The sequence below is a fragment of the Hemiscyllium ocellatum genome, chromosome 26, assembly GCF_020745735.1.
Source record: "Hemiscyllium ocellatum isolate sHemOce1 chromosome 26, sHemOce1.pat.X.cur, whole genome shotgun sequence".
Lineage (NCBI taxonomy): Eukaryota > Metazoa > Chordata > Chondrichthyes > Orectolobiformes > Hemiscylliidae > Hemiscyllium > Hemiscyllium ocellatum.
In genome coordinates this window covers 10,738,584-10,759,832 of record NC_083426.1, presented here as the reverse complement: position 1 = coordinate 10,759,832, position 21,249 = coordinate 10,738,584, and the positions used below count along the sequence as shown (strand labels likewise).

General features: G+C 45.9%; 1 protein-coding gene across 8 annotated transcripts in view; it reads right to left on the bottom strand.

Moving 5' to 3' along the window:
• The window catches only part of plekha6 (pleckstrin homology domain containing, family A member 6), a 345,819-nt gene that overhangs the window by 161,347 nt on the left and 163,223 nt on the right, over positions 1–21,249 (bottom strand). The window contains exon 1 of one of the 8 annotated variants that reach the window (XM_060845342.1): positions 7,020–7,100. The exons of the other annotated variants lie outside the window; for them this stretch is intronic. The gene's annotated coding sequence lies outside the window, so the exon portion shown is untranslated. Of the gene's footprint in view, positions 1–7,019; positions 7,101–21,249 lie in introns of those variants that run through there. 8 annotated transcript variants of the gene reach the window in all.

The window sequence follows — 21,249 nt, the reverse complement described above, 5'->3', positions numbered from 1 at the left end:
AATGTAGGTGATAAAACCTTAAAAGTTCAAGTCAGCAAACTGCTCATAAAAAGACTTACAGCACCATTACCTCAGTATTAAGGTGTTTTACAATTGAGTAAGTGTATTTTGAAATGCAGCAATTGTTTTCATATAGAAAACACGGAACCAATTTGCCCAAGCCAAGCACCACCAAGCAGCAACATGTAAAATGACTGATGGTCTTTTTTGAACTGGCAGACAAGGATAAAAACTGACAGGGCAACGGGAACAATTCCCCTGTATTTCTACCAAACGGCAACATGGGATCTTTTACACCCACCTGTAGGAGAAGATAGTAATATAATGCTTCATCTGAAGGATGACACCCATGTTAATGCAACACTCCCTCAATATGAGGTACCTTGTGTTAATGCAGCATCCCTCAAGATGAGGTACCTTGTGCTAATGCAGCACTCCCTCAGTATGAGGTACCTTGTGTTAATGCAGCACTCCCTCAGTATGAGGTGCCTTGTGTTAATGCAGCACCCCCTCAGTATGAGGTACCTTGTGTTAATGCAGCACCCCCTCAGTATGAGGTACCTTGTGTCAATGTAGCACTCCCTCAGTATGAGGTACCTTGTGTTAATGTAGCACCCCCTCAGTATGAGGTACCTTGTGTTAATGCAGCACTCCCTCAGTATGAGGTCCCTTGTGTTAATGCAGCACTCCCTCAGTATGAGGTACCTTGTGTTAATGTAGCACCCCCTCAGTATGAGGTACCTTGTGTTAATGCAGCACTCCCTCAGTATGAGGTCCCTTGTGTTAATGCAGCACTCCCTCAGTATGAGGTACCTTGTGTTAATGTAGCACTCCCTCAGTATGAGGTACCTTGTGTTAATGTAGCACTCCCTCAGTATGAGGTACCTTGTGTTAATGCAGCACTCCCTCAGTATGAGGTATCTTGTGTCAATGCAGCACTCCCTCAGTATGAGGTACCTTGTGTTAATGCAGTACTCCCTCAGTATGAGGTACCTTGTGTTAATGCAGTACTCCCTCAGTATGAGGTACCTTGTGTCAATGCAGCACTCCCTGAGTATGAGGTACCTTGTGTTAATGTAGCACCCCCTCAGTATGAGGTACCTTGTGTCAATGTAGCACTCCCTCAGTATGAGGTACCTTGTGTCAATGCAGCACTCCCTCAGTATGAGGTACCTTGTGTCAATGCAGCACACCTTCAGCATGAGGTACCTTGTGTTAATGCAGCACTCCCTCAGTATGAGGTCCCTTGTGTTAATGCAGCACCCCCTCAGTATGAGGTACCTTGTGTCAATGTAGCACTCCCTCAGTATGAGGTACCTTGTGTTAATGTAGCACCCCCTCAGTATGAGGTACCTTGTGTTAATGCAGCACTCCCTCAGTATGAGGTCCCTTGTGTTAATGCAGCACTCCCTCAGTATGAGGTACCTTGTGTTAATGTAGCACCCCCTCAGTATGAGGTACCTTGTGTTAATGCAGCACTCCCTCAGTATGAGGTCCCTTGTGTTAATGCAGCACTCCCTCAGTATGAGGTACCTTGTGTTAATGTAGCACTCCCTCAGTATGAGGTACCTTGTGTTAATGCAGCACTCCCTCAGTATGAGGTACCTTGTGTTAATGCAGCACTCCCTCAGTATGAGGTCCCTTGTGTTAATGCAGCACTCCCTCAGTATGAGGTACCTTGTGTTAATGTAGCACTCCCTCAGTATGAGGTACCTTGTGTTAATGTAGCACTCCCTCAGTATGAGGTACCTTGTGTTAATGCAGTACTCCCTCAGTATGAGGTACCTTGTGTTAATGCAGCACTCCCTCAGTATGAGGTACCTTGTGTCAATGCAGCACTCCCTCAGTATGAGGTACCTTGTGTTAATGCAGTACTCCCTCAGTATGAGGTACCTTGTGTCAATGCAGCACTCCCTGAGTATGAGGTACCTTGTGTTAATGTAGCACCCCCTCAGTATGAGGTACCTTGTGTCAATGTAGCACTCCCTCAGTATGAGGTACCTTGTGTCAATGCAGCACTCCCTCAGTATGAGGTACCTTGTGTCAATGCAGCACACCTTCAGCATGAGGTACCTTGTGTTAATGCAGCATCCCTCAGTATGAGGTACCTTGTGTTAATGTAGCACTCCCTCAGTATGAGGTACCTTGTGTTAATGCAGCATCCCTCAGTATGAGGTACCTTGTGTTAATGCAGCATCCCTCAGTATGAAGTGCATTGCGTACACTCCCAGTTTAGACTTTGTCAATCCCTCAAGTGAAGCCTGAACCCACCATCTTTGAACCCGTAGCAAACATTCCCTCTTCACCAACGAGGAATTAGTATTTCTGGACAACCTTTCAAAGTAACGTATTCCATTTGCATCACAGCATTATGTCTCCCTGCATAGCCAGTACAATTGAAAACAATGCTTACATTTTCCACTGTTAAAATGATAGACTAAAAGATAACACTAACAGCGACAGGGTGTGCGTCGCACATAGCCAATCTCACACCAATTGTCCATCTGTCTGGTTAAGTTGTTGGTTCCAGCTCCATTTGTCCCCAACTGGTTTAATTGGGACTCTGTGGGTCACCAATACTTCAGGCTCTTTCAAGAACCAAGGAAACTGAGCTCTGTCAAGATGGATAAGACAATAAACCTTGTACAACAACAGAGAAGCAAGCAAGAGATACTCAAGGTGGGAGCACTGCCAGAAACTTCAATCCCCTTGGCTTTCTACTCACCACAGCTTATCCCTGCCTTGTAGTTATGAGAAATGAAGACTGCAGCAAAACAGACAAAGGGGAGGGAGAGGACGACAGCACAATCTGTCCAACCTCCTCCTGACAGAATAGGGTAATAAACAACAAAATCTGCCCTTAGTCACACAAAGAAAAACAACCATGTTGCAACACGGATCGCTTCTGAGAAAACATCTGCTGATCTGAATTCTTTACTTTGAATAACTGAGGCATGTCTCATCAGTGAGAGAGGCAGAGCTGTGAGTAGCATGACACTGAAATGTCAAAACATTCCAGCCAGGGCGTGGAGATCTGGGTGTGGAAGTTTTCACTTATATATCCAAGGCGTCACCAAATTGCAAGGACGTTTTCTTCTTGTTTTGGCGTATTTTCTTCCATCCAATCTAATCTCAAGTCAGTCACTTTTGATTTAGAAGGTGCATGTTCAAGTCCCTCGAAGGACCTTACACATTATCTCAGCTAACTCTCCAGCACTAAGAGTGTCTGCTGCATTTTGTATTTACCACCTTTTGGAAGAGACAATAAACCCAAATCTTTATCTGCATTCCTGCCTACTTCCTTGTACACCTCTCCCATCCTCACCACCACACCACCCCCAACCCAAATCTCAGATCAATCAACTTCCTTCACCCAAAATTGGAAAGTTGCTGTTATGTGTCAGTCTCCCCATCTGGATTAATTTCTCCATCCACTGGGGGAGCTGTGACCTTTGTTAATAGCTGCATTACCGACCCATTACATGGTCCATGGGTTGGCCAGCATAGAATCATAGAATCCCTAATGTGTGGAAACAGGCTATTCGGCCCAACAAGTCCACATCAACCCTCTGAAGAGTAACTGACCCAGATCCATTCCTCAATCTTATTACTCTACATTTCCTGACTAATGCACCTAACCTACATATCCCTGAACATTATGGACAACTTACCATGGCCAATCTACCTAACCTATGCATCTTTGGACTGTGGGAGGAAATCAGAGCACCTGAAGGAAACCCACACAGACACGGGGAGAATGTGCAAACTCCACACAGTTGCTGAGGCTGGAATTACACCCTGATCTCTGCTGCTGGTGTGAGGCAGCAGTGCTAACCACTAAGCCATCGTGTCACTCAAAACCAAAGTGGATAATGCAGGAGCATCAATAGATCCTCTTCTTTCTCCACCCTGTGTCTTTACTTTTGTAGTGCACACCCTCCCTTATACTTCTAAATGTAACAGAAATAATGGGAATCACTAAACAGCCAAGGTATTAGCATAAGTATTTAATGATCTTCACTGTATTTATAAAACACCTTTGGATTTAACTTTGTGTTCCATTGTCTTTCGATTAAGACAGTTGTGTTAACTGACTATCTCTGCCTTCCCTCTCAGAAGGAACTAAAGGAAGATGGGTATTTTGAAGAAGGTCAGAGAATTGCCCTTGCTGCCCTGGTCATTATTTATTCCCCAAACATCAAACTAAAACTAAATAGATCTTGTCCTTATCACATTGCTTTTAGGAGATTATTTGATGTGAATTGATTGCCACATGTCCTGTATTACACTACACAGCCAATGTACTTCACTGTCTGTAAAGAGCTTTGAGATATCGTGAGAATCACAGGATTGTAACGGCACAGAGAGATGCTATCTGGCCCATCGTGCCTGTGGCTCTGAGGGTTTTAACTTAGTGCCATTCTTCGGACTGTTGCCCATTAAACTGCCCATTGTTTCCATTTAAATAATCATTCAGTGCCTTTCTGTATGCCTCAATTGAATCTGCCTTCACCACACATTCTAAGCGGTGCTTACCAATCCCTAACCACTCACTGCAAGATAAGGCTTTCTACGCGTCCACATGTGCTTCTTTGCAAAACACTCTATGATGGAACCCTTTATTTCAGTACTAATTGGAATGAGGTCAGCTGGGAGAACCTCATAGAATATGAGTTCCCTGACTGGGGCTGTTGACTTGGTCCAATCAGGGAACACTGGCTGACAGACACAAACTGGAGTGTCATAGGGGCTCTTGTGGTGCAGAGGTAGAATCCCTACCGCTCAACCAGGAGGCCCAGGTTCAAATCTCACCTGCTCCAGATGTGTGTAAAAATAACTGAACAGGTTGATTAGAAAAATAGGTTAAACAAAAACAAGTAAACAGGAGCATCAAAGGTTCTGTTAACTCTGAGAGCTGGGTCTGAGGAAGCCAAATTATGCATGTGTAACTTGGTAATGGATCAGTGGTGCTGGAAGAGCACAGCAGTTCAGGCAGCATCCAACGAGCAGCGAAATTGACGTTTCGGGCTACCTCGTTGATTTTAACTTGGTGATGGGTTACTGGCCTCTGTGGAATTATTTAAAATTCCTGATCCATTAATAAACAGGAACCATTTCTTCCTGCTGACTCTGCCCAGACCCCTCATGATTTTGAAAATTTCTATCTCTTTGCCTCCTCCTTCCAAGGAAAGAAAGTTGCAACTTCACCAATTTTTCCTCACAAACGTTTGTGAAAAGTGCGATAAAACCGACAGGTTCTTTCCTTTTACACAACCAGTTTTGTTTACCGAAGGCAGCCTGTGGTCACAAATTATTCACCGATCGAATGTTCTGGCACAAACATTTCGAAGTTGGGACTTAAAATAACTCCTCAGAGGCTGGCAGTCAATCACTCCTTATTTACAAATAGCAACATTTATAGGAACCCAGGAATTAGGAGCAGGAGTAGGCAATTCAGCCCTTTGAGCCCGCTCCGCCATTTAACATGATCATGAATGGTCTTAGCTTGATCTCAACTCCATTCTCCCACCTGCTCCCCGTCACCCTTTATCCCGTTGTTGTGGTTCTGTTCGCCGAGCTGGAAGTTTTTGTTGCAAACGTTTCGTCCCGTGGCTAGGAGACATCATCAGTGCTCTGGAGCCTCCTGCGAAGCGCTTCTTTGATGTTTAATATCCACTTATATATCCACTATAAATACCGGAAGAAACATCAAAGAAGCACTTCGCAGGAGGCTCCAGAGCACTGATGATGTCTCCTAGCCAGGGGACGAAACGTTTGCAACAAAAACTTCCAGCTCGGCGAACAGAACCACAACAATGAGCACCCGAGCTACAAATCTTCACACAAACCTTGAACCCTTTATCCCGCTTTTCATCAGAAACATAGCTATTTCTTTCTTGAATCTGTTGGTTGATTCTGCCTCCACTGCTCTCTGGGCAGTGAGTTCCACAGATTCACAATTCTCTGGGAGAAGTAGTTTCTCCTCACCTCAGTTTTGAACCTACCTCCTCTCACTCGAGATCTATGACACTATGTAGCCTTTGACAATAACACTGAACCAGGCATTCAGGGACTTAATACTCCAGACATTCACCCCTTTATGTCAGCCAGGTCTCCCTGATTAGACCAGATTAATAGTCTCAATCAAGGAACTCATATTCTGTAATGTCCAGCTGGCTGACCTCATTACAGTCACTACAGCATTCTTCCTGAATTGCTCTAAGTTTAAACTGAGCAACAGCCATCTCAGAATCACAAGCAGAGAAGAAGACCATTCAGCCTATCGTGTTTGTACTTGCTCTCCAAAGGAGCAACTAACCGAGTGCCACCACTCCACCTTCTGCCCGCAACCCAATTACAATGTACATTTTCACATTACTATCTTATTCACTCTTGAACACCTTGATTAAACCTGCCTCCATCATACTGTTGGGATGCATGGTGCAGATCCCAATAGCTCGCTGTGTGAGAAAGCATTTTCTCACGTTGCCATGGCCTCTTTTGCCCGTTACCTCAAATCTTTGCCCTCGCTACTTCCACCAGTGTAGAAAAGCTTTAGCTTGCTGTCCAGACTCCTCATGGATCCTCACTCACCACTTCTGGGCATTACACCTACAGAATGCTGTCTGAGCCACTGCGACCTGTAGAGAGTCCTAATGGGAGTATTTGAGGCAGGTGTTGCAGGTCAAAATCAAAAAAGTGGTGCTGGAAAAGCACAGCCAGTCAGACAGCACCCGAGGAGCAGGAGGGTCGATGTTTTGGGCATTAGCCCTACATTAGGATTATGAGGAGCTTATGCCCCAAAATGTCGACTCTCCTGCTCCTCGGATGCTGCCTGACCTGCTGTGCTTTTCCTGCTCCACACTCTCGACTCTGATCTCCAGCATCTGCAGTCCTCACTTTCTCCCAGTTGCAGGTCAAAACACAATCATTCAAAATAACATAGAAATTCCATCATTCAAAAGTGCGGTGACACGTCTTATCTTGGGACGACTTCAAAGGGCAACTATACAACCCACCTTGACAGGATGTTATAGGATGAAGCAAGTTTGCTACAAGGTTCGTAATATAAAACAGCACCAAAACAGGAGAAGATGTTCCTTTACTGATTACAGCTTTCTGTTTCTATTTCTGCATTTTCTAGGTGTGGCCGCAGCAAGGTGAGGGGGTGTAGTTAATTCCTACATGAGTAAGGAATTTGCCAAAGGATAGGGATGGGATCAGCTCAAAGAGAGAGCTGAAACAAAAAAAAATGGAAGTTTTTTTTTAAGTCACAAAATTTGGCTTACAGTTGAATTCCTGAGGAACGCTACAGTTGGGACACCGAATGGAACAAATGATCTTTTGGGGGAAGTTTTGGGAGGCTTGTTTGGGATGGAAAGGGGCTTCTTTCATCACTATCCTACAGTTGCTTGAAAACAAATCCTGCTCTCTTCACCTGGTCTGTCCTAGGTGTGCCAAATCAACATGCTTGGTTCATAACTGACCTCCCCCCCCCACCCCCAACCCCATCTCTAATGTGACTAAGCAACAGGAAGTGCACTGTCACCTATTTGAAGGCAAAGAGGAATGGATAACAACAGAAATGGCTGGAGAAACTCAGCAGGTCTGGCAGCATCTGTGAAGTCCAGCAATCCTTATTCAGAACCAATCTGGACTCAAAACGTTAACTCTATTTCTGCCTCCACAGATGCTGCCAGACCTGCCGAGTTTCTCCAGCCATTATCCAGTAATTTCTGTGCTTGTTTCAGATCTTCAGCATTTGTGGTTCTTTGTTTCATTTGAGGGATGGGCAATAATTGGTATCCTTAGTGTCAGCACCATATCCTAAAAATCAGCAATTTTTAAATTACACATTCATTCCTGAATTAAATGTCACATTATCCTGTGGGGAACACCTTGGCACAAAAAAAAACCTGGGTGTGTACTGCAGGTAATGCTAATTGTAGTCTGAGAGTTTGAAAGGGTTAATGTCTTGAACAGTGTAAACAACACATCTGTGACGATGTAAGAGATTGCATGAGAGAGGGAAAAAAACTTCAAAGAATCAATTTGGAGTTAGTCATGCTTCTAAAACGTTACATGTAATGTTTTAACAATTTATTGTTCAAACCTGTTAAAGGCTCCTAACGAGACAAACCAAACATACAACAAAATTGAAAATGTGTTGTTGGAAAAGCGCAGCAGGTCAGGCAGCATCCAAGGAGCAGGAGCCCTTCCTCATGCCCGAAACGCGATCCTCCTGCTCCTTGGATGCTGCCTGACCTGCTGCGCTTTTCCAGCAACACATTTTCATCTCTGATCTCCAGCATCTGCAGTCCTCACTTTCTCATACAACAAATCACTGTGGGTGGCACGGTGGCACAGTGGTTAGCACTGTTGCCTCACAGCGCCTGAGACCCGGGTTCAATTCCCGACTCAGGCGACTGACTGTGTGGAGTTTGCACGTTCTCCCTGTGTCTGCGTGGGTTTCCTCCGGGTGCTCCGGTTTCCTCCCACAGTCCAAAGATGTGCGGGTCAGGTAAATTGGCCATGCTAAATTGCCCGTAGTGTTAGGAAGGGGTAAATGTAGGGGTATGGGTGGGTTGTGGGTCGGTGTGGACTTGTTGGGCCGAAGGGCCTGTTTCCACACTGTAGGTAATCTAATCTAATCTAAAATTGGTCTTCAACAGAAGGTGGCTTCTTCAGATGCAATGGGAGAAGATTAAATCCATTCCGAGTTGCATCTAAAACTGAAACCAGTACTAAATGTTCCTCAGTGTAGAAGCATATTTCCTTCTATCTTCTTCACTAGAATGGACAAAAAAAAAGAGTTGATTTTTAACCGCCTTGCTCACAAAGACCTCTAGTTGAACCAGTACTGTAATCAGAACCACATGTGATTCCACCTACTCCGAGGTGCAGAGAGTCCATATATAAATACAACAAGCAGCCTACCAGAAGCCTCCAAGTTGCAGTTCAGTCCAGCATGACAGCCTCTGCCCTGAATTGATGATGCTTCAATCAGGAACCAGGGGTCCTTCCTTAAAAAACAGGAACTTCCAACTTAAAACTGTTGAGGTCTTTTCCCCAGGATAGAGGAGTCCAAAACTAGAGGCCATAGGTTTAGAGTGAGAGGGGAACAATTTAAAAGGGACCTAAGGGGCAACCTTTCCATGCAGGCGGTGGTGTGTGTATGAAATGAGCTGCCAGAGGATGTGGTGGGGACGGGTACAATTACAACATTGAAAAGACATCTGGATGGAGACATGAATAGGAAGGGTTTAGAAGGATATGGGCCAAATGCTGGCAAATGGGACTAGATTAATTTAAGATATCTGGTTGGCATGGACGAGTTAGACTGAAAGATCTGTTTCCGTGCTGTGCATCTCTATAACTCTATGAGGTGAATTTAATCTCTCACTGAGTCTTTGGAACTCCATGAAATAAATGGTGCAAGGAAAGACCTTGAATATTTTTAAGAGACAAAAGAAAATCTACAGGTGCTGCAAATATTGAATATTTTTAAGGCAGAGATAGATAGATTCTTGTTAAGTGAGCGGGGGAGGGCTAAGGGTTATCAGGAAGAGGCGGGAATGAAGATTTGGGTTTAGTCTGATCAGCCATGATCTTATTCAATAGCAGAGCAGGTTTCCAGGGCAGAATGGTTTACTTCCACTTCGAATTCGCATGTTCATGGGAACCAAAGCCAAAGGGAAGGTAACTCATAAGTCATTGGAGGTGTCTTCATAAACTGACCACATTTCTCTCAGTGGCTTCTTGACTCCACAACAGATCTCATCGCACAGCTCCATCTCAGACTTACAATCCAATCGAACGGAGCCTGGCTGGGTGATAGGGGAGGAATTTTAAAAAGATACAATATTCTTCCGAGTCATTTGACCACAAAATGCACTGTGATGTATATTCTGATTATTACTGCTTTTTTCTGCAGGGGATCATATTTCACCAAAATATTGCACTGTTTCCCCTTTCCCTGATCCCCTGATATCTCAGATTTGGAGACATCCTCAGACTGCCATCTCCAAAACTATCGTCTCAACTTTACTTATCGGATTTCTACTTTTAACTTTTTTTTTATCCTTTGGTTTTCAACCTTGTTAGTATTCTACAACATAATCATTTAATCATCTATCCTAATCATTTCAAGAGAAAATATTTTGTGAATTAGAGAAAGTTCTGGATTCCCCAGTATCAATTTATTTGTGACTATCTCTGTGTAGCTAAGGGGGGTATCTTATCAAGATGGTTGGGGAGATTTTGGCTACCCTCTGGTGATCTGGTGAGAGACCAGCATTCCCTATTTTTGGAAAAACCTGTGGATCAGGTAGCTGACAGGAGGCCAAGGGCTGGTCTTTCCCGCAATTAAGACCCTAAGGAGAGGGAATTCTCACCTACCAAGAGGTACTGGCTAATCAGCATCAGACAACTCTCTTGCTCAGCAGCACCACTGGTAGGCAGTGACCGCTGCTTGAAAGACAGCCACTGGAGGCTGATGTAAGTGATGGTGGGAGGCATTTCAAGGGGGCAGAGTCGCAGATGAGGTAGGTTGAAGCTGGGGGGAGTCAAGTGAGTGTATGGGGGAGAGTCAGCAACAAGGGCAAGGGAATTGCTCTCAATAGGCAACATCTCCCCAAACACTTTTTCACTGATGGGTCCCTCAATCAGCCTCAATTGAATATTTCCAAATGAGGAACAGCTATGAACATGGGACCCTTCTGATGGATCACGAGCAATCAGCACAGGTTTCCTTATCTGACACTCCCCTGCTACACTCATGTTATTCCCCCCAGGTTCAAACCACTTCCCCTGCAACTCTGCTCCCTCAATGGATCATAAGCAATTAGCGCAGGTTCCCTTACCATGTTCCCCATGTCTGGTGACAGATCTATGTAGGTGCTTAATTGGTCAGGGATAGGGGTGGTTGAAGTCTAACCAAAGAGTTAGGGAGTCTAACCAAAGGCATTCCTGCATTGGACTGAATCCGGCTAGAGGCAGGAATGTGGCAGATTCCAGATTCTGACCTGCAACAATCCAACCTCATTATATCCAATCCACCCATGAGGGAGGAATTATAATCTCGCTATAAAATGTTAGTAGCATGGAAAAGGTCCTCTCATGTTTTTCTTCCTTCCTCCTTCACCAAATTGTTCTATTCCCTGAAGCCTAGTGGCGAAGGTTAAAACTACAGTCAATCCTTACAGAATTTTCTAAGCTTTTAGTTTTGGAGGTACACAAAAGTACAAACATACACCTCCTAAACCCCATCATTACAGTTTGAGTCTGTTCCTATTTGTAGGAGCATGATTAAATCCTCACTGAATACTCAGAATACTCTCCGGCTGCCTGGATAAGTGCAGCTCCAACTATACCGAAGAAGCTCAACAGCCCAGGACAAAGCAACCCATGTCGAGGGCACTCCATCGAACATTTTTAACAGTTACCCCTTCATCACTGATACACAGTGGCAGTTGTGTGTATCATCTACAAGAGGCACTGTAATAAATCACCAAGGCTCCTCTGACAGCAACTTCCAAACCAATAATCTCAACCATCTCAAAGGGTAACATACATGGGAAAACTGTCTCAAGATTCCCTCCAAACCACTCACCATCCCGACATGGAAATATATCACCACGTCTTCAGTCAAAATCCTGAAATCCCTCCCTAACAACGCGATGGGCAGAGCTAAACACAACTGCATCAGTTCAAAAGGGCAGCTCACCACCATTTTTTCCATTGCAATTAGAGGAATAAATGTTGGCCCAGCCAGTGATGCACACACCCTACAAACCAATTAACATACAAGATCCTGAGGGGATTTGACCAGGTGGATGTTGAAAGGATGTTTTCGCTGTTGGAGAATCTAGAACTGGGGTCAGAGTTTGAATAATATACAATTAATAAGCTTGTGATGCTGAGCTACTTGCCCTGGTTCTATTCAAGCCAGACTCTGAGCATTAGTGAAGTGTGACCACTGGGATATTCCAAATTAAACTCAAACTTCTTGATAACTTTATTTGCTGGGTGGTTCTGCCCAACTTTACCTGTTTGATGTGGGTGGGATATTCAGGTCTAAGATGTGAAGCTGAGACAGTAACCACATCAAACCCCAGTAACATCTTCGGAACACCATCAGCAGCCCCTTGGTTTCCTTCCAAATCTGACTCTAGCACATATTCCCTGCCCTTTGTGGTCACTGGGTCAAAGCAGGAGTAACCTGTAGCAGCCAGAACCAATACCCTCGCAGGGCAATGAGGAATGGGCAATAAATGCCAATCTTGCCAGCAACAGCCCTCATACCAAGAACCAAATTATTTCAAAGCTTTCACCCAGGAGATATATTTGATGGAACGCTGTGTTCTTGCCGATGCTTGATAAGGATCTCATTGAAATAAATACAAGCTCGGATTGCCTTGACCAACTCGAGCTCCAGTTGCTCAAGGCTGTGCTGATATCATCCACTTTTTGATGCTTATCCAACTGAAAGAAACTTTTAAGAGATACCATCTGCCGTAATGTTGTCTCTGTGAGTGCACAGATACAAGGTTCCTGCCCACAATCAGTAATCCCTGCTCAATTGAGATCTACTTTAAACAAAACAGATACTCGACGCCATTGTGATTCGGGACGGTTGCTCGTATTGCACTGATCAAATGGCCTTCATTCTGAATAATTATGTAAAATTATGAAGTCGGGAGAGAGAGAGAGAGAGAGAGACAGAGAGAGAGAGACAGAGAGAGAGAGCGAGAAACGTTAGCCTACATGCTTTAGTTACCTGCTGCATACATCCAAGATTTTCTGTTGGGTTGATTTCTTTTTATCTAACTTTTATCTTGGGCGTTTTGTATCATGGACCAGGCTCTGTTCGAAACTATGTGACTGGCCCTTATCCTAAAGCCTGTTTGTTTTGTATTAACAAGCTCTCTGAAACAGCTGTGTGCTGTAATCTGACAGAGGTTCAGGGCCTGGTTAATCACCTCAAGATGCATTCCATCTGCCTTTTGACTGACTCCACGGTTTGCAACACAGTCCAAGGTCTGCCAGGGAACCACAGCAATCAGGACAAGCTCCGTTAACACTGACTGGTGAACAAGCACCCAATCCTCTGTAATGTTCACTCGAGTCATCGCCTTTCTTATCTAATTCCCCGGCACTGGTTCAAGATCCCTCTGGTTTCCCTGTCAAAATCCATCCCTCAATCTACATGGAGATGTTGCTGTTTATAGGAGCCTACTGTGCATGAATTGGCTTCTGTGTTTCTGACAGTGCAACAGCAGCTGCACTTCACAAGGAGCTCATTGGTTGTCAATGCTTTGGGATGTCCTGTGCTCATGACAGGTGCTATAGAGATGAAAGTATTTCATTCTTTCTACGTTTACACAGTAAAAGAGATTGGGAAATCATGTCCATTGGTACTTTTCTCCAGAAAGTTAAATGAAGACAAGCGAACAAAAGCTGAAAGAAAGCTAATTAAACTATGACTCCTAATGTGTTCATGAGTTTATGGCTTTGGAAATAGTCAGAATTTACACAAGATGCCATATATACCATTTCTTTTCTATTGTCCTATCAACCAGCCTGAGGACAGTCAAGGTTCCTTAGAACCTTGCGATCTACAAGAATCCTTAGGAAGCTGTCCACGGTGTTAATATGGTGATAATTGTATATTAGCTGTGGTTAACTGCATACAAGCAGTGGGCATTAACTAGGGATTCACTTGAGCCCCACGTGAACAGATTAAAACTGTGGCTGGGAGGTTAGGACATATAAACTCGTAATGTAAAACTCTGGAAATAAATTATATTATTAGGTAAAGATTAGCTCTGTCAGTTCTGTCCTTCATCAACCAGCTTTCTGCAATAAAACAAGAGTCTGCCAAAACTGACCCAAAATTCCCAAAACCCAGAGTGCGAAGCTGTGAAATCAGTCATCACCAAGGCATGGTGACCCTTACACCCACAGATGGAAACCTCAACCCCTATTTATCCAAGATGGCGGCAGAGGAGGGCTCCTCAGCCAGAGCTCCTCTACTCTGTCCATTTTTTTTTCTCTTTTCACATTTTTTTTTCCCTTTCTACTTAACTCCTGTGAGGTGTAACCCAACGCGGACCCATGCGAGTGCCAGCCTTGAGGTGAGCGGCAGTGAGGGGACTCCCGGCCTCCAGGTGGGCAGCAGTGAGGGGGCTCCCAGTCTCGAGGTGAGCGGTAATGAGAGGACTCCCAGCCTCAAGGTGAGGGACAGAGCAGGGACTCCCAGCCTCAAGGTGAGAGGCAGTGAGGCGTCTCCTAGCCTCGTAGTGAGGGACAGAGTGGGAACTCCCAGCCACGAGCTGAGTGGCTGTGCGGGGGACTCCCAGCCTTGAGGTGAGGAACAGAGTCAAGGGGACTCACAGGCTCAAGGTGAGGGGCAGTGAGGGGTCTCACAGCCTCGAGGTGAGTGACAGTGCGGGGATTCCCGGACTTGAGGTGAGGGACAGAGTGGACTCCCAGCCTTGAGGTGAGGGGCAGTGAGGGGGCTCCCAGCCTGGAGGTGAGTGGCAGTGCAGAGACTCCCAGCCTTGAGGTGAGGGGGAGTGAGGGAACCCCCGGCCTTGAGGTGAGTGATAGAATGGACTCCCGGCCTCGAGGTGAGGGGCAGAGTGGGGACTCCCAGCCTCGAGGTGAGGGGCAGTGCATGGACTCCCAGCTTCAAGGTGAGGGGCAGTGCAGAGACTCCCGGCCTCGAGGTGAGGGGAAGTGCAGGGACTCCCAGTCTAAAGTGAGGGGCAGTAAAGGGACTCGCAGCCTCGAGGTGAGGGACAGAGTGGGGACTCCCGGCCTCGAGCTGAGTGGCAGTGCAGAGGACCCCCAGCCTCGACGTGAGTGGCAGTGCGGGGACTCCCAGCCTCAAGGTGAGGGGGAGTGAGGGGACTCCCAGCCTCGAGGTGAGGGGGAGTGAGGGGACTCCCAGCCTCGAGGTGAGGGGGAGTGAGGGGACTCCCAGCCTCGAGGTGAGGGACAGAGTAGGGACTCCCAGCCTCGAGGTGAGTGGCAGTGCGCGGACTGCTTTAATTTTTTTCCTCTCTCTATCTCTGCTTTAGAAGGACTGTAATGCTGAACTTTTCATTTTCTATCTTTATTTTGCTCATTTATACCTGACATCTTGTTCCTAGGCACCATTATGTAGTGAATGTAATGGGGTCAGCCAGGTGGACCTCATGGAATATGAGATCCCAGATTGGGCCTGTTAATCTGGTCCAATCAGGGAGCTCTGGCTGACAGACAATAAACAGAGGTGTAGCACTGCCCTTTGTTGAGGAGGGCACTGACTGTCACATTTGTTGTTCTTCACTGTGTCCTACACCTGCGCACACACACACAACGCGGGTGCTGGGGAAAATAAACTGTTTGGCAGGAGAGTGGGGTTTAAAAAAAAGAAAAAAATAAAGGGAAAAAAACAGAAATGTCAGAGGTTGTGTTCACTCGAGGAGCTGATTCCCAGGGACTGGATCAGTGTGCAAGCACATGCACCCACACACCCATATAAGTCTATGGGGTAAATCTGCATTTGTAGAATTATAATTGCAGTTACATTCTATGTTGATCAAAAAGTACACAATCTGCAGGCAGTCAATCCATGTAAGAATTTATAAATTCCTAATTTGGAAACAGAACCAGTCTGACTCAAAATTGGGATGCAGACAGGCTCTAACCTTATACCTTTAATGCATTGTCTGAGCTGAGATTTTCACTATTTTTTATAAGATCTTATGTTATCTTGAGAATGTGACTGGAAAAAAGTTCTGGGATTTGCATATGAAGGAACCAAAACCTGCGACCCATTCTAAAAGATGAAAGACTTCAAAGCAATCTAGGTTTGGTCAATATATCACTCCAGTTGCATGACACTGTGATGTTTTGCTATAAATTCTGTGTCTTATGATCCTGCTCCATAGCTACGTGATGAAGGAGCAGCGCTCCGAAAGCTAGTGCTTCCAAATAAACCTGTTGGATTATGGACTGACTTCCTCAATCTGGTGTTGTGTGGTTTTTAACTTTGTCCACCCCAGTCCAACACCAGCACCTGCATATCACCTCCCACTTCCTCCAAACCAAGGGAGTAGACATGGACACCCGCATGGGCCCCAGCTATGCCTGTCTCTTCGTCAGAACTGTGGAACAGTCCGTCTTCCACAGCTACACTGGCACCATCACCTACCTTTTCCTCCGCTACATAGATGATTGTATTGGCGCTACCTCGTTTGAACAGTTCATCCACTTTACTAACACCTTCCACTCCGACCTCAAATTTACCTGGACTGTCTCAGACTCCTCCCTCGTTATCCTAGACCTCTCCATTTCTATCTCGGGCGATCGACTCAACACAGACATTTACTACAAACCGACTGACTCCCACAGCTACCTAGATTACACCTCCTCCCACCTTGTCCCCTGTAAAAATACCATCCCATATTCCCAATTCCTTCGCATCCGCCGCATCTGCTCCCAGGAGGACCAATTCCAATACTGAACAACCCAAATGGCCTCCTTCTTAAAAGACCGCAATTCCCCCTCAGACGTGGTCGACGATGTTCTCCACCACATCGCCTTCACTTCCCGCACCTCCGCCCTTGAACCCCACTCCTCCAATCGCCACCAGGACAGAACCCCACTGGTCCTCACCTACCACCCCACCAACCTCCGGATACATCGTATCATCCTCCGTCATTTCCGCCACCTCCAAACGGACCCCACCACCAGGGATATATTTCCCTCCCCTCCCCTATCAGCGTTCCGGAAAGACCCTCCCTCCACGACTTCCTCATCAGGTCCACACCCCCCACCAACCAACATCCATTCCAGGCACCATCCCCTGCAACCACAAGAAGTACAAAACTTGCGCCCACACCTCCCCCCTCACCTCCCTCCAAAGCCCCAGTGGATCCTTCCATATCCGTCGCAAATTCACCTGCTCCTCCACACACATCATCTATTGTATCCGCAGCACCCGATGTGGCCTCCTCTACATTGGGGAGACAGGCTGCCTACTTGCGGAACGTTTCAGGGAGCACCTCTGGGACACCTGGACCAACCAACCCAACCGCCCCGTGGCTGAACACTTTAACTCCCCCTCCCACTCTGCCAAGGACATGCCGGTTCTTGGCCTCCTTCAGCTCCAGACCCTGGCCACGCGACACGTGGAGGAAGAGCGCCTCATCTTCTGCCTAGGAACCCTCCAACCACACAAGATGAATGTATATTTCTCCAGCTTCCTCATTTCCCCTCCCCCAACCTTATCTCAGTCCCAACCCCCAGATTCAGCACCGCCCTCTTGACCTGCAATCTTCTTCCCGACCTCTCCGCCCCCACCCCCTCTTCGGCCGATCACCCTCACCCTCATCTCCTTCCACCTATCATATTCCCAGCGCCCCTCCCCCAAACTTCCTCCCCCACCCACCTTTTATCTCAGCCCGCCTGGCACACCAGCCACATTCCTGAAGAAGGGCTTATGCCTGAAACGTCGATTCTCCTGCTCCTCGGATGCTGCCTGGCCTGCTGCGCTTTTCCAGCACCACACTTTTCACCACCATATCATAGTTTACTTTCAGTCTCATTCAAACTCTCGATCCTCCTTTGATGAGATGAGCTCAACATACACCCGAAACAGTCAGTCACAGTCCATGGATGTATCAGTTGGAAGGTGGGCTACCATCTGACCACCAAGCCCAGCAAAGACACAGCCACATACACTGGGAACAGCCCTCTCCACCTCAGCAAGCCACTATCGCCTGCTGCCAACAACAGAGAAAGTTCTAACTTCCCGCCTTGGAGTTACGAGCAGAGAACTGGCCTTGGATCACACACCATGGCAGAACAGTCAGCTTTCCCCCCCCCCCCCACCCCTTCCATTTGTCAATCAGGACTACCGCAGTCAAATAGCACGAGCCAGAATTTTCCAATGAGCCACTTCCAAAGGAAGTTGGACCTGTAACCCCAGAGTGAAATGCATTCAAACGCAGCCACAGGAATCTGGGTAGATGCACAATAGCAAGTCATTTACAAGGCAATTCCTCCCACAGACGTAACACTCTTCATCAAAAGGCAGCTAGTTAACTACTTCCCATTTCAAACGTATCTTCTAAAGTCAATTTTGGCTTTGGTTAACCATTTATTTCCTTTTACTAACAACTGAAGCTTTGGCTTATCCATTGCCTGTTTTATTGGGTAACCATTTCCCATCTCAAATTTGGTGTCGAGAGTTACATGTCCACTTTGCACTTTCGCCAGTTCCTGATGTGCAGGCTTTGGTTCATTGTCTCAGAGCTGATTCATGTCTGATTTCAGACTTCTCTGCTGAACATAATTTATAATGTTTTATTTGCCCTAGAAAAAGTGTGACAAAGATTTGCTTAAGCATATGTCTTCTACTTCTGGACTCCTCTACCCTGTGGAAAATACCTTGGCTATTCACCCTGTCCATGCCCCTCATGATTTTAAAATCATTATAAGACCCTGAGCCTCTGACACTCCAGTGAAAACAGCCTCAGCCTATTCAGTCTCTCCCTATAGCTCAAGCCCTCCAGCCCTGCCAATATCTTTGGAAATCTTTTCTCAACCCTTCCAAATTTCCTAAGGCAGGGAGACCAAAATTGAACCCGTATTCCAAGCTCAAGGGACAGTCTTGCCCTCCCTGCTATCAGTCTCTGCTGCATTCCAACAAAACTACACACAATACTCCAGATCCAATCTCCACAAGACCCTGTATAACTGCAGTAATGATGTGCAGGTGCTGGTGTTGGCTGGGGTGGACAAAGTTAAAAAAAACCTACAATACCAGGTTATTGTCCAACGGGTTGATTTAGAACGTTTTGAGAAGATTTGTAGCTCAGGTTGAGGTTCTGGATCCAGGTTTGCTCGCTGAGCCGGAAGGTTCATTTTCAGACGTTTTGTCACCCTACTAGGTAACATCTTCAGTAAGCCTCTGGATAAAGCACTGGTGGTGTAGCCCGCTATGTATTTGAGTTTCCTTGGTGAATGGTGATGTCATTTCCTGATCTTTTTCTCATGGGGTGGTAAATGGGATCCCACTCTCACTAGTATCCTCACATAGGGAAGAGGAAGGACACTACGTTCATCCTAGGACATACCAAACAGAGACACTCACTGGAATTCCTAGAAGCATGGCATTCCAACCGGCACTCTATCAACAAACACATTGACTTGGATCCCATTTACCACCCCTGAGAAAAAGAACAGGAAGTGACATCACCATACATATAAACAGAAAGCGGGCTACGCCCCAGTGCTTCATCTGGAGGCTCATTGATGATGTTACCCAGTATGGTGACGAAACATCTGAAAACGAACCTTCCCACTCAGCGAGCAAATCTACATCCAGGGTTTATTTAGAAGTACAAGCTTTCGGAGCTTCATCAGGTAGGTAGCACTCTGAAAACTTCTACTTCCAAATAAATCTGTTGAACTTGTACCTGGTGTTGTGTGACTTCTAATTGCAGGAAGACATCTTACTTCTGAACTCAAATCCTCTTGCAATGAAGGCCATTTACCTTCCTGATCATTTCACAGATAATATTTCACCTGTTGAATATTTCTAGCACTCGATAAGCCATGATAAGTTGCTATGGGGGCATGTTTGCAATCCCAAAGTTCCTTCATTCATGTTCAGAGATCTGAAGCTGCACTTCCTGCAGTAGGCCACTGGGTGGCACTTGAAGGTCAATCCAATCCCACTGAAGTGAAACTTGATTTCAGTAAAGGAGCTTATGATGAAGGGCTTATGCCCGAAACGTCGAATTTCCTATTCCTTGGATGCTGCCTAACCTGCTGTGCTTTAACCAGCAACACATTTTCAGTTCAGTAAAGGAGGATCTTACTCCTGAGTGAGATTTTGTAAGAACACACAGGGTCACACGATTATCCATAAAAAAGACTCTCACTCCAGCCAGAGAGGAAGGCCCTCATTAGAAGCATGTACATTAGACAATGGGAGGCCATTTCACCCACTGAGTCCACTCCCATTCTTTGAATGAACAATTGAATAAATGCCATTCCCTAATCTTTACTAGCTCAGTTGGCTCGATGGCTGGGTTTTGATACCAACAGCACAGGTTCAATTCCCACACGGGCTGAGGTTACCATAAAGGATTTGCCTTTTTTTAAACCTCACCAGAGGTTAAACCATCACCAGTCACCTCCCCCTAATGCAGAGAGCAGCCCCATGGTCTGGTAAGACTATGGCTTGCTTTTACCTTTGAGCTTTTGATCTCATTCCCTGTTGAAAGTTACTGCTGCTCCCGGTCTTCCAGATTGTAACAACTCGTAGGTGGTTTAGTTGATCTTCCTTCACAGTTTCTGTGACTGATACCTACAGGACTGTGAGGGATGTGCAATTCTCCAGTGAGTCTGTGTTTGCTCAAACATTTTGATGTTACACGCCGTTGCGATTAAGTGGAATCCACAAACAGCTGGAAATGGAATTCTAACTCTTTAACAACAACAGGCCGAACCACAGGAGGGTCTGTACTGAACAAACCCATGGCATCAAGTATAGAAAATCAGACCGACATCTATACAGCAGTTATTCTTTAAAATTCTTATGTTGGGAAGTGGGTATTGCTGACAAGGCCCACATTCGTTGTCCTTAAACAGAATGGCTTGCTGGGCCATTGCAGAGGGCAGTTAAGAGTCAGTCCCATTGCTGTGGGTCTGGAGTCACATAGATTCATAGAAATGTACAGCACGGAAACAGACCCTTCTGTCCAACTCATCCACGCCGACCAGATATCCCAACCCAGTCTAGTCCCACCTGCCAGCACCTGGCCCATATCCCTCCAAACCCTTCCTATTCATATAACCATCAAGATGCCTTTTAAAAGTTGCAATTGTACCATCCTCCAAAGCTTCCTCTGGCAACCCATTTCATACACGTACCATCCTCTGCATGAAAAAGTTGCCCTTTAGGTCTCTTTTATATCTTTCCTCTCTCACCCTAAACCTATGCCGTCTAGTTCTGGACTCGCCGACCCTAGGGAAAAGACTTTGTCTATTTATCCTATCCGTGCCCCTCATGATTTTATAAACTACTATAAAGTCACCCCCCAGCCCCCGACATTCCAGGGAAAATGGCCCTAGCCTATTCAACCTCTCCCTATAGCTCAAATCCTCCAACACTGGCAACATCCTTATAAATCTTTTCTGAACTCTTTCAAGTTTCACAACATCTTTCTGATAGGAAGGAGACCAGAA